Source organism: Papio anubis, chromosome 7, assembly GCF_008728515.1.
Source record: "Papio anubis isolate 15944 chromosome 7, Panubis1.0, whole genome shotgun sequence".
In the NCBI taxonomy this organism is placed as follows: Eukaryota; Metazoa; Chordata; class Mammalia; order Primates; family Cercopithecidae; genus Papio; species Papio anubis.
The window spans coordinates 116,070,560-116,080,109 of NC_044982.1; positions in this window are offsets into that span (position 1 = coordinate 116,070,560).

Consider the following 9,550-nt stretch of genomic DNA (forward strand, 5'->3'; position numbering starts at 1 on the left):
ATTTATTTATTTTTGAGACAGAGACTCACTCTGTCGCCCAGGCTGGAGTGCAGTGGTGCAATCTCGGCTCACTGCAAGCTCCACCTCCTGGGTTCACACTATTCTCCTGCCTCAGCCTCCCGAGTAGCTGGGACTACAAGTACCGGCCACCACGCCCGGCTAATTTTTTGTACTTTTAGTAGAGATGGGGTTTCACCATGTTAGCCAGGATGGTCTCGATCTCCTGACCTCGTGATCCACCCACCTCAGCCTCCCAAAGTGTTGGGATTACAGGTGTGAGCCACCGTGCCCGGCAAGCTTTGTGGTTATTGAACCTCTCACCCTCCTTAGAAGGCAAATTAATAGACTCTCTATTATTATGTATGGCCATCCTCTTCAAGTCTCACCTCCACCCCAAGGGACATTGAACAATATCCAATATTCTCCCCAATAGACAATCTTGTTAATACAATCTTCTTTACCTCCCTGTACCAGTTCTGGCTTAGTCTCCAGAATTCACTGAGTCTAATTCCTAGTTTGCTTATTTAAATTGCTGCTCCCTTGTCTTGCAACCTCCCCTGCCCCTACACCTGGCCCTTCTTTGCTCTGGCAGCCTGCTTGGGATGCCCTTCTTCCACCAGGTTCAGCCATCCCTCTAGGACAAGGACCCCGACACTGCTGCTTCTTTAAGGGGAGAAATCCTCCTGCTTCTCCATCCTGCCTGGACCACTCTCTCGGAGTGTTGGGTCAGGTAACACCAAATTGCTGTCCTTAAATGAGATCCTAAGGTAACACTTAAGGAATTTACACATATGTTCATCCTTCATCAACACCGTTAACTCTTAGAGACAGGCCACCAGTGGCCTCAGAGCCAGACGGTAATTGTAAGACTGCACATCACTGGAATTCCTCATGGTCTGGGCCCCGCTTTTCCCCTGTTGCATTTACTGCTTATGATGGTCTGACTAGTTTGATGGCTATCCATTTGGGTCTGGCTCTGCCTTTGGGATGCTGTCCTTCAGAACTAGGGCCCAGCCTCTGGGTGTCTCCTACCTCACCCAGTCACCTAGGTGGCACAAAACAAACTCAAGGTTTCAAGGGAAAGAGCAACATGAACTTATAGCATCAAAATAGGTGTGCCAAGTACCTGGCATTGAGCCAGACAATATGCTCTTTTAACTTCCTGTATAGCTTGACACAAATTTTTAAGGGGGCGCATATTTTTGAATAGTTACCATAAGGTAAAATAACTATTTCTAAAATATTATATATATAGACACAAATGATAAATAGGAAACTTTTAAAATAAGCAGATAAAATATTTAAATCAGTTTTTCTATATCCAGCCCCCATGCAGGTCTGGTACCTAAATTATTATTGTTGAATGCTGAACCTCCTTCCTTTTTAATTCAAAAATGGACAGTAACTAGATCTATCATTTCCAAGACAAAATCTGTAAGTTGGGGAGATATAGAGAGAGCAGAACTGTGTATTCAGCCATTTAAAACTATTTGCAAAAGGTTGTTTTTCAACAGAATACAAAATATGGTCTTGCTGGAATTTGTCTCCTAATCTTTTTTTTTTTTTCTTTTTGAGACAGGGTCTTACTTTGTCACTGGGGCTGGAGCACAGTACTGTGATCTCAGCTCACTGCAGGCTCAATCTCCAGGTTCAAGTGATCCTCCCACCTCAGCCTCCAGAGTAGCTGGGACTAGAGGCACCCACTACCAAGTCCAGCTAATTTTTGCATTTTTTTGTAGAGATGGGTTTTTGCCATGTTGGCCAGGCTGGTCTCGAACTCCCAGGCTCAAGCAATGTTCCTGCTTTGGCCTCCCAAAGTGCTGGGATTACAGGCATGCTCCACTGTGCCCAGCCTTGTCACCTAATCTTAAAAATACACATGGATTTCAAAGGACATTTAATTATGATTTTTATTCCTTTCAACCTAACAATGTACTTTAAAAGCACTGCTTGATATCTAAGAATACCTCATGAATTCTTTTAATAATGTCCTCTTTTTTGACTAAGAAGAATTTTTGCCAAAAAGAGCTGGGAATGAGAAACTTTGGTACTGCATTAAACCGTACTGGTCTTTCCTTTTTTGAAAGCTTTCCAGAATATTGCCTTTTCTGGTTTATAATTTTTCCCTCACCTACTAGTTGAATAACAGTTAAAAGGTCACATCTTTCTCATCCCATCACCAAAGTAAACATTTCTCCAATTACCCATAAAGGGCAAATGCTTCCAAGGAATTATTTATTGTTTATTAACAAAAGGCAAAGGCTGTAAGAGAAGGCTCTGTGTCACACATATGAATACTTGGCAATAACATTTAAGTATCCCTAAGCCTAAACAAAAAATAGAAATCATACCACATTTACTATATTTCTAAGAATTTGTTAGCCAACTGCCTGCTAAAGTGTATCTAGAGTGGTTCTGAAGAGCTACTTCTTGGAAGTATCACCTTCACAATTCATTTGTTTTACAAATGTCTATTGCCTAGCTCTATTACAGACACCAGAAATATAGCAGTGAACAAAAGAGACAAAAATCCCTGTACTTTACAGCTGGGAAAAGAAAATCTCAGTTTCTTTAGCAGCTCCAGCTTATTAGAAGTAAATACAGTACATAAATGACTACTTGACTCCAAAGAAATCCAGGCTTTTGCAGTCAGACTGTAAACTCTCCGACCAGTACCCTTTTGGAAGGAAGGGCTGAGAGGCATCCTCTCCAAACTCTTCCTCTGCCCAGATCAGTGTTTGTTAAACTCTTCAATATTTTGTTGTAACTGTTGATGGCCCATTTCTGGACAAACACCCTCTGGGTCCCTGGAATTATTTTCTTATATACGGCACTTTTTCAGGTTTACCTGATTGTCCACATGCAACAACCATTCTTCAAGCTTCTCTGATACAAGAAAAAGTCATTTTAACTAATTGAAATTGTATCAAGTTAAGTAAGGAAATATTCTGGCTTTGTTGTACCTAGGTTGGTCATGTAAGTATAATGCTATGGAATGGCTAGATTAGGGAGTAAACTGGGGGAAGCCCAGGAAGTCCTGTCTATCCAGACTCCCCTCTTCTTTCCCCTCAATTTATCTCTTCCACTCAGATGCCTCACTGCAAGAAACAAATCCACCATAGGACTGGTTATTACTCTGCACAGAACTGCCTTCTCCAGGTATCATTTTTCATATATGTAGACAACTCTTAGAGGGATATCAGACTCTGCTAACAGTCACTGCATCTGGAAGAATGAAGGGAACTAACATGGAAGAGTTCAAATTGTGTAGTAGGCACTTTACATGTCACATTGCTTAATTCCTACAACAATCTCTACGAGTAGGTTTTCTCATCTTGTAGATGAGCAATCCAGGATTCAGAGAAGCTCAATGACAAGCCCCCAGATCACACACCCTTCCAGGGCTGCAGCCAATAGTCAAATGTAGCCTTTTTCTCCCTTAGTCTGGACATGTTTATCAAATTCCTTACCTCTGTGGCACACAAAACCTAAAGATAGTCTTGAGAGTGATGACTGCCTGGCAAGGAGGTTGAAAGTGGGGGAAAGAACAGAGATATGAAATGAGAGATGAAAAGGAAGCAACTTGCTGACATTACAGTTTTCTCTGAGGCTGGATCCAGCGCAGAGCTACATTCTCACTGCTTTGATAAAATTCCTGATTCTCAGAAATACTGACTCGGCAGGACCTTAGAGGTCATGTAGCCCAACCCACCATTAAAAGCTTTATTCAGTCATTAACTCACTTTATTACCGTTGGTGATCTGGGAAGTAGTGTCACTGACTTGGCAAGTGAGCACATTTCTCTGAACCACAGTTTTCCACTATCTCATCGTGGTCTTGTCTAGAGAGATTTGACTTTAAATAATAAGAATTCTTTACATCTATTTTGCTTTTCACAGTTGTCAAAATGCTTTCGTTCATATACCCTATGCCCTTTAAATTCTCGTTTCTGTGATAAAGAGGGGCGAGTGCATTTTATGGTGGGAAAAGCTGGGAGCTAGACCAGATTGATCTGGGTTCAAACTTCCACTTTGCGATATACCAGCCATGTGAACTTGGGCAGACCATTTACTCTCTATAAGCTTCCTTAGGAAGGTTGCCTTTTTCTTTAAGCCTCCAAGTTCTCAAACTAGGGGGCAATAATACTTCCCATGCATGGTTGGACTAAGGATTAAGAGAGGTTACATATGTAACGTGTGTGCACAGGGAAGGTGCTCGGGGTTGGTTGTTTTTCTCTTTCCTTTTCTTTTTACAGCTGAGAAACTAGAGAAGAGGTAAAGCAATGCTTCCCGGGTAAAACTGCTAGTGATTGGTGAACTGAAGCCGAGCCTTTTTACTGCGACTCTAGGGCTCTTTGTACTACACCATCCTGTCTGGAATAACTTTCTTTTCCTTCTTTAGTCTTTTGATTTGTACACACCTTACCCTTTTTAGCTAACTTCATTGTAGTGCAAACTCTTCACTCCCTTTCTCTACTCTAGGCCTTTTGCTTTGCTGTTTCTTCTTCTCGTGGTGCTGTCCTCCTGCTAGTTTCTGTGCATATTGCCTCTTGATAGTTTCCTGTGTGTTTTATGTGCTTGTTGGAAGTTTAAGACAAATGAACAAGATGCTTTCATCCATGTCCCTCAATTGTAAAATCTGGTTCTCATATGGAAGACCGAGCAGCTGTGGTGGCATCCAGGCAGATGGGCTCTGAGTTCCCTGGCTTCTGGTGCCTGGGTGTGACCTGCTGCGGCTGCCTTCTGGATTTTGATGACTGCTCCCCTGGCCCTGCAGCTTCCCCAGCACTCCTCTAACAAACTCTGATTTAAACAGCCCTACATTCAGCCTTTCACATACCCCTGTAACACACAGAACTGGTGCAGCCCATTGGGAGCTCAAATGAATCACTGCCGAAGGAATCGGTGTTGTTAAAGAGGTCATTCTTCCAAGGCTATACAGAAATACATGCAACTCTTCTAAAACTATCTTTATTTAGGTCATTCAAAATGCATTGTCACAATGTCAGACTAGAGTGAAAAATAAATATGGAGGCGAGCAGACTTATAATACAGCATGCACACATATTTATGCAGAACACATAATAAAAAGATACTTGTCACTCATTTCCTTTATCATACATCCAAGTGGTACAATTGGAATATTACCCAGCCCAGAGAAAATATAGTATCACAGATCTGAGAAAATTCTCAAGAGATCATCTTGTCAACCTACCTATTTCTCTCTAAGCAGAGGAAATGTCTAAACTAATCAGAATTGAGAGTTAATGTTCTCTTATTGAAAATTCCTATTCTCCTGTGAAGCCTATTTACATATCTGAAATTGTTTTCTTACCACCATACGACAATCTCTTGGGAAGTCCCACAAATAAGTGGGATCATATTTGTTTTCCTTCCTGAGGAAGTCTCTAGGGATACGATCTTGCAAGCTTATCAAGAAACCCTACGTCACATCCCTATTCTGTCTGTTGCAGGCTGCCCCTCTCCTTACCCTAGTGGGTGTTCAGGTTCTCACCCAACCAACTCCGTTGGTGCAAGGCTGAGCCCATACTAACACCTCTTATCTGCAGGACCACTGGCGATTTCTAAGGATCCTAGTGTTCTGGGAGGGCAGAACAAAAATAAATCCAGCAGGCTGGATACGGTGGCTCACACCTGCTATCCCAGTACTTTGGGAAGCTGAGGCAAGAGGCTTCCTTGAGCTCAGGAGTTTGAGACCAGCCTGGGCAACATGGCAAGACCCCATCTCTACAAAAAAAATACAAAAATTTTCCAGGTATGGTGGTGCACACCTATAGTCCCAGCTACTCGGGAGGCTGAGGTGGGAGGATTGTTTTAGCCAGGGAGGTTGAGGCTGCAGTGAGCTGTGATAGCGCTACTGCACTCCAGCCTGGGTGACAGAGAGAGACCCCATCTCAAAAAATAAATAAGTAAGTAGATAAATCTGGCTGTTGGCAAGGGTTCTGTGCTTCCGCTGGGCTGCTATGAGAGCTAGGACTCTCACAGCCCATTGTAAACCAACTTCACTCTTACCCTTTGACCCCTCCTCCCCAAAGCCCTGGCCAAGCCCTCAAGCAATGCAAGAAGGGAAAGGACAAACTCCCCATTGAGCAATAGAGCCAGTCCCCTGGATCCCACTGCTTTCAGGACATGTGCCTCTCCCACACCCCCTCCCCTTCCTCATGCTGGCCTCTTCTCAGCTGAGCAAGGCAAGACCATCAAATCAAGTCACATCAAATCAAATCAAAGAGAAGAAAGCAATACTGCAGACCACATGTTGGAGCGTGAGAACACAAGGAGCCTCTTCTGTGCCCTGCATGACCACCTGCCACGCTCTTAACTTCTTTACACAGTTGCCAGGACTTATCTGAAAGCGTGGCTCGAGTTTATCTCCTTTCCCTGGATTCCCACCTCTCCAGAAATACCCAGAGTGGCAGTAACATAAACTTTGTGGAGAAACAAAATATCAACATTCTCCTCAAATGCTTTTAAAATATGCTTATCAACAATATTGCAGAATAACAGTCTGCTTAAATACCTGGCTTAATCATTTTGTGAGCCAATTTTGGAAAAAGAAATCTAATTTTACTTTTTTTGAGAACAAAAAGGAAGCCATTAGGTAATATTCAGCCTTAAGAACTGGAATCTGGTGTGGGCACGGTGGCTCATACCTGTAATCCCAGCACTTTGGGAGGCCAAGGTGGGAGGATCGCTTGAGCCCAGGAATTGGTGACCAGCCTGAGCAACATGGCAAAACCCCATCTCTACTAAAAATACAAAAATTAGCCAGGCGTGGTGGTGCATGCCTGTAGCCCTAGTTACTCTGGAGGCTGAGGTGGGAGGATCACTTCAGCCCAGGGGGCAGAGGTTGTAGTCAGCAGAATGCGCCACTGCACTCTAGCCTGGGCAACAAAGCAAGCCCCTTTCTCAAAAAAAAAATATTAATAATAATAATAATAATAAATAATAAAAATAAAAAAGAATTGGAATCTACAACATCACTGGGGCAAGCCTTGTCCTCACCAGGAACTATTTACCTCACACCAATATAGGAATTACACCCGAGGGATACTTCCAGGGCCCCAGCCTCCCCCACCCCCAGGATGACATCCACTCTCTGTGGACCCTCCACTTGACATGATTGCTTGCTCCTAGTCTGTAAGTCTAGTTAGAGCCCATTAATATTTTGATGTTTCTCATAAACACAAATACACATTTTTATTCTTTCGCTTTCTCTTGTTTCTCTCTGATAAAGTGCCTCATCTTCCCCACCAGGGCCTGGGATTTTGTGACCCAGCTCTGGGTGACAAAACCATTTAGTTCTCTTGGCTTCTGCCTGGCCCAGCCCAGCCCAGGTGCACACCCAAGGCTCATTACCTGCATTCTTGGTCTTGCTCCTTGGGAGCTTCCTGTGTATTAACCTGGCTCCATAAGGTTTTGAGCAAGAGGTGATGAGGCTCTCTAAGGATGAGGATGGATTTCCAGGATAGTTAAGAGTGCAGGGTCGTATGGGACATTATCCCTCAGTTGGACTCTGCCTAGATTCCAGTCCTTCCAAGGAGACTATGAGTGATCCTAACCTCGTACTTAACTCCCCTAAAAAGAGAAATGAATTGGATGCATAGTAGTCTGCTAGGGTTATCATAACAAAATGCCACATATGGTTAAAATATGCTTATCAACAACATTGCAGGAAAGAGGGAATAATAGTCTGCCTAAATACCTGGCTTAATCATTTTGTGAGCCAATTTTGGAAAAAGAAATCTAATTTTACTTTTTTTGAGAACAAAAAGGAAGCCATTAGGTAATATTCAGCCTTAAGAATTGGAATCTGGGGTGGGCACAGTGGCTCATGCCTGTAATCCCAGCACTTTGGGAGGCCAAGGTGGTTTAAACAACAGAAATTTATTTTCTTACAGTTCTGGAGGCGAGAAGTCCAAGATCAAGGCGTCTGCAGGTGTGGTTTCTTCTGAAGCCTCCCTCCTTGGCTTACCTTCTTTCATGGCATTTCCTCATATAGCATTTCCTATGTGTGCACACACCCCTGGTGTCTCCTGTGTGCATCCAAATGTTCTCTTTTTATAAGGACACTAATCAGATTGGATTAGGGCCCAATGTAATGGCCTCATTTTTTTTTTTTTTTTTTGAGACGCAGTTTCACTCTTGTTGCCTAGGCTGGAGTGCAATGGTGCAATCTTGGCTCACTGCAACCTCTGCCTCCCGGGTTCAAGCGATTCTCCTGTCTCAGCCTCCTGAGTGGCTGGAATTACAGGTGCCCGCCACCACTCCTGGCTAATTTGTGTATTTTTAGTAGAGACGGGGTTTCATCATATTGGTCAGGCTGGTCTTGAACTCCTGACCTCAGGTGATCTGCCTGCCTTGGCCTCCCAAAGTCCTGGGATTATAGGTGTGAGCCACCGCGCCCAGTAATGGCCTCATTTTTAATGTAATCACCCCTTTAAAGGCCCCATCTCCAAATATAGTCATATTCTGAGATACTGGAGGCTTCACATATAAATACAGAGGGGTCACGATTCACTCCATAATAGGTGGGTTTGCTGCCTTCTGATGTGAAGGGCCCTTATGGAGCAGATTTTATGCTACACTGCCTCAGATGCAGTTGTCATGTCTGGTTCCTAGGTGGCTGCCTTTGGCTTGGCATTCATGTCTGGTGAAGCCAGTTATGGTGAGGACACCAAGTTGGTTTCCCTCAAAACATAGCATAAGCAATAGCAACTGACACAAGAAAGAACTGGTTTGGGCCACTCTCCTTAAAAGGGAGCTTCAGGCGTGGCGGGTATTCCTGGATTCCTGCAGTACAAGCTGAGAATCCACACGGCTGCCAGTTGCTGGAAGCAGAGCTGGTGCTCCTTTTCTCTCCACCTGCCAAGGTCTCAGCCTCTGGGATGTGAAAGCAGGACTGCATCTTCCCCACCCAACCTCAACTAGGCCCTTTCCAGGCCTGGCACCTCTTCACCTGTTGGGGGTTAGTAAGGGCCATGCTGGGAAGGGGGAGAGGGACCAACAAATGAGACTCTTCCCAGAAGCACCTCTGGCGGCTGGTCAGATGGCCAGGTTATGCCTAGCTTGAGAGGCTTGAGGCAGAAAGACCTGGACTGCTGCCATGATGACCTGCACCTGGGCCAGCAGCTGCCTTCTCTCCTGGGTTCCTTTTGGACTGTTTCTCTCCTGATGCTCAGATAACCAGCAATCGTACACGCTGTCCCGCAGGGGAGGAGAAAGCCAGGGAGCTGCCCCTTCGTTGACTCTCAATGAGAGTCTTACCCCAGCCCTAGCCCCTGGTGCCTTCCTGCCTAAACTCAACTGCTCCTGTTGGGGTCCTCGTGTTGTTTGAAAGGGCAAAAGATCCCCCATAAATTTATCCAAAATAAAAAAACAAATGAGCTGAGGCCCCACCTGCTAACCAGGTCTGAATATAGCATTTGTTGACAGCTGGTACCTGCTTTTACTTATTCATCTGGTGTTTCCAAAGCTGAATCTTTGAGGTGAGGAACCAGGCCTACAGAATCACATTCATTCATACAGGAAGA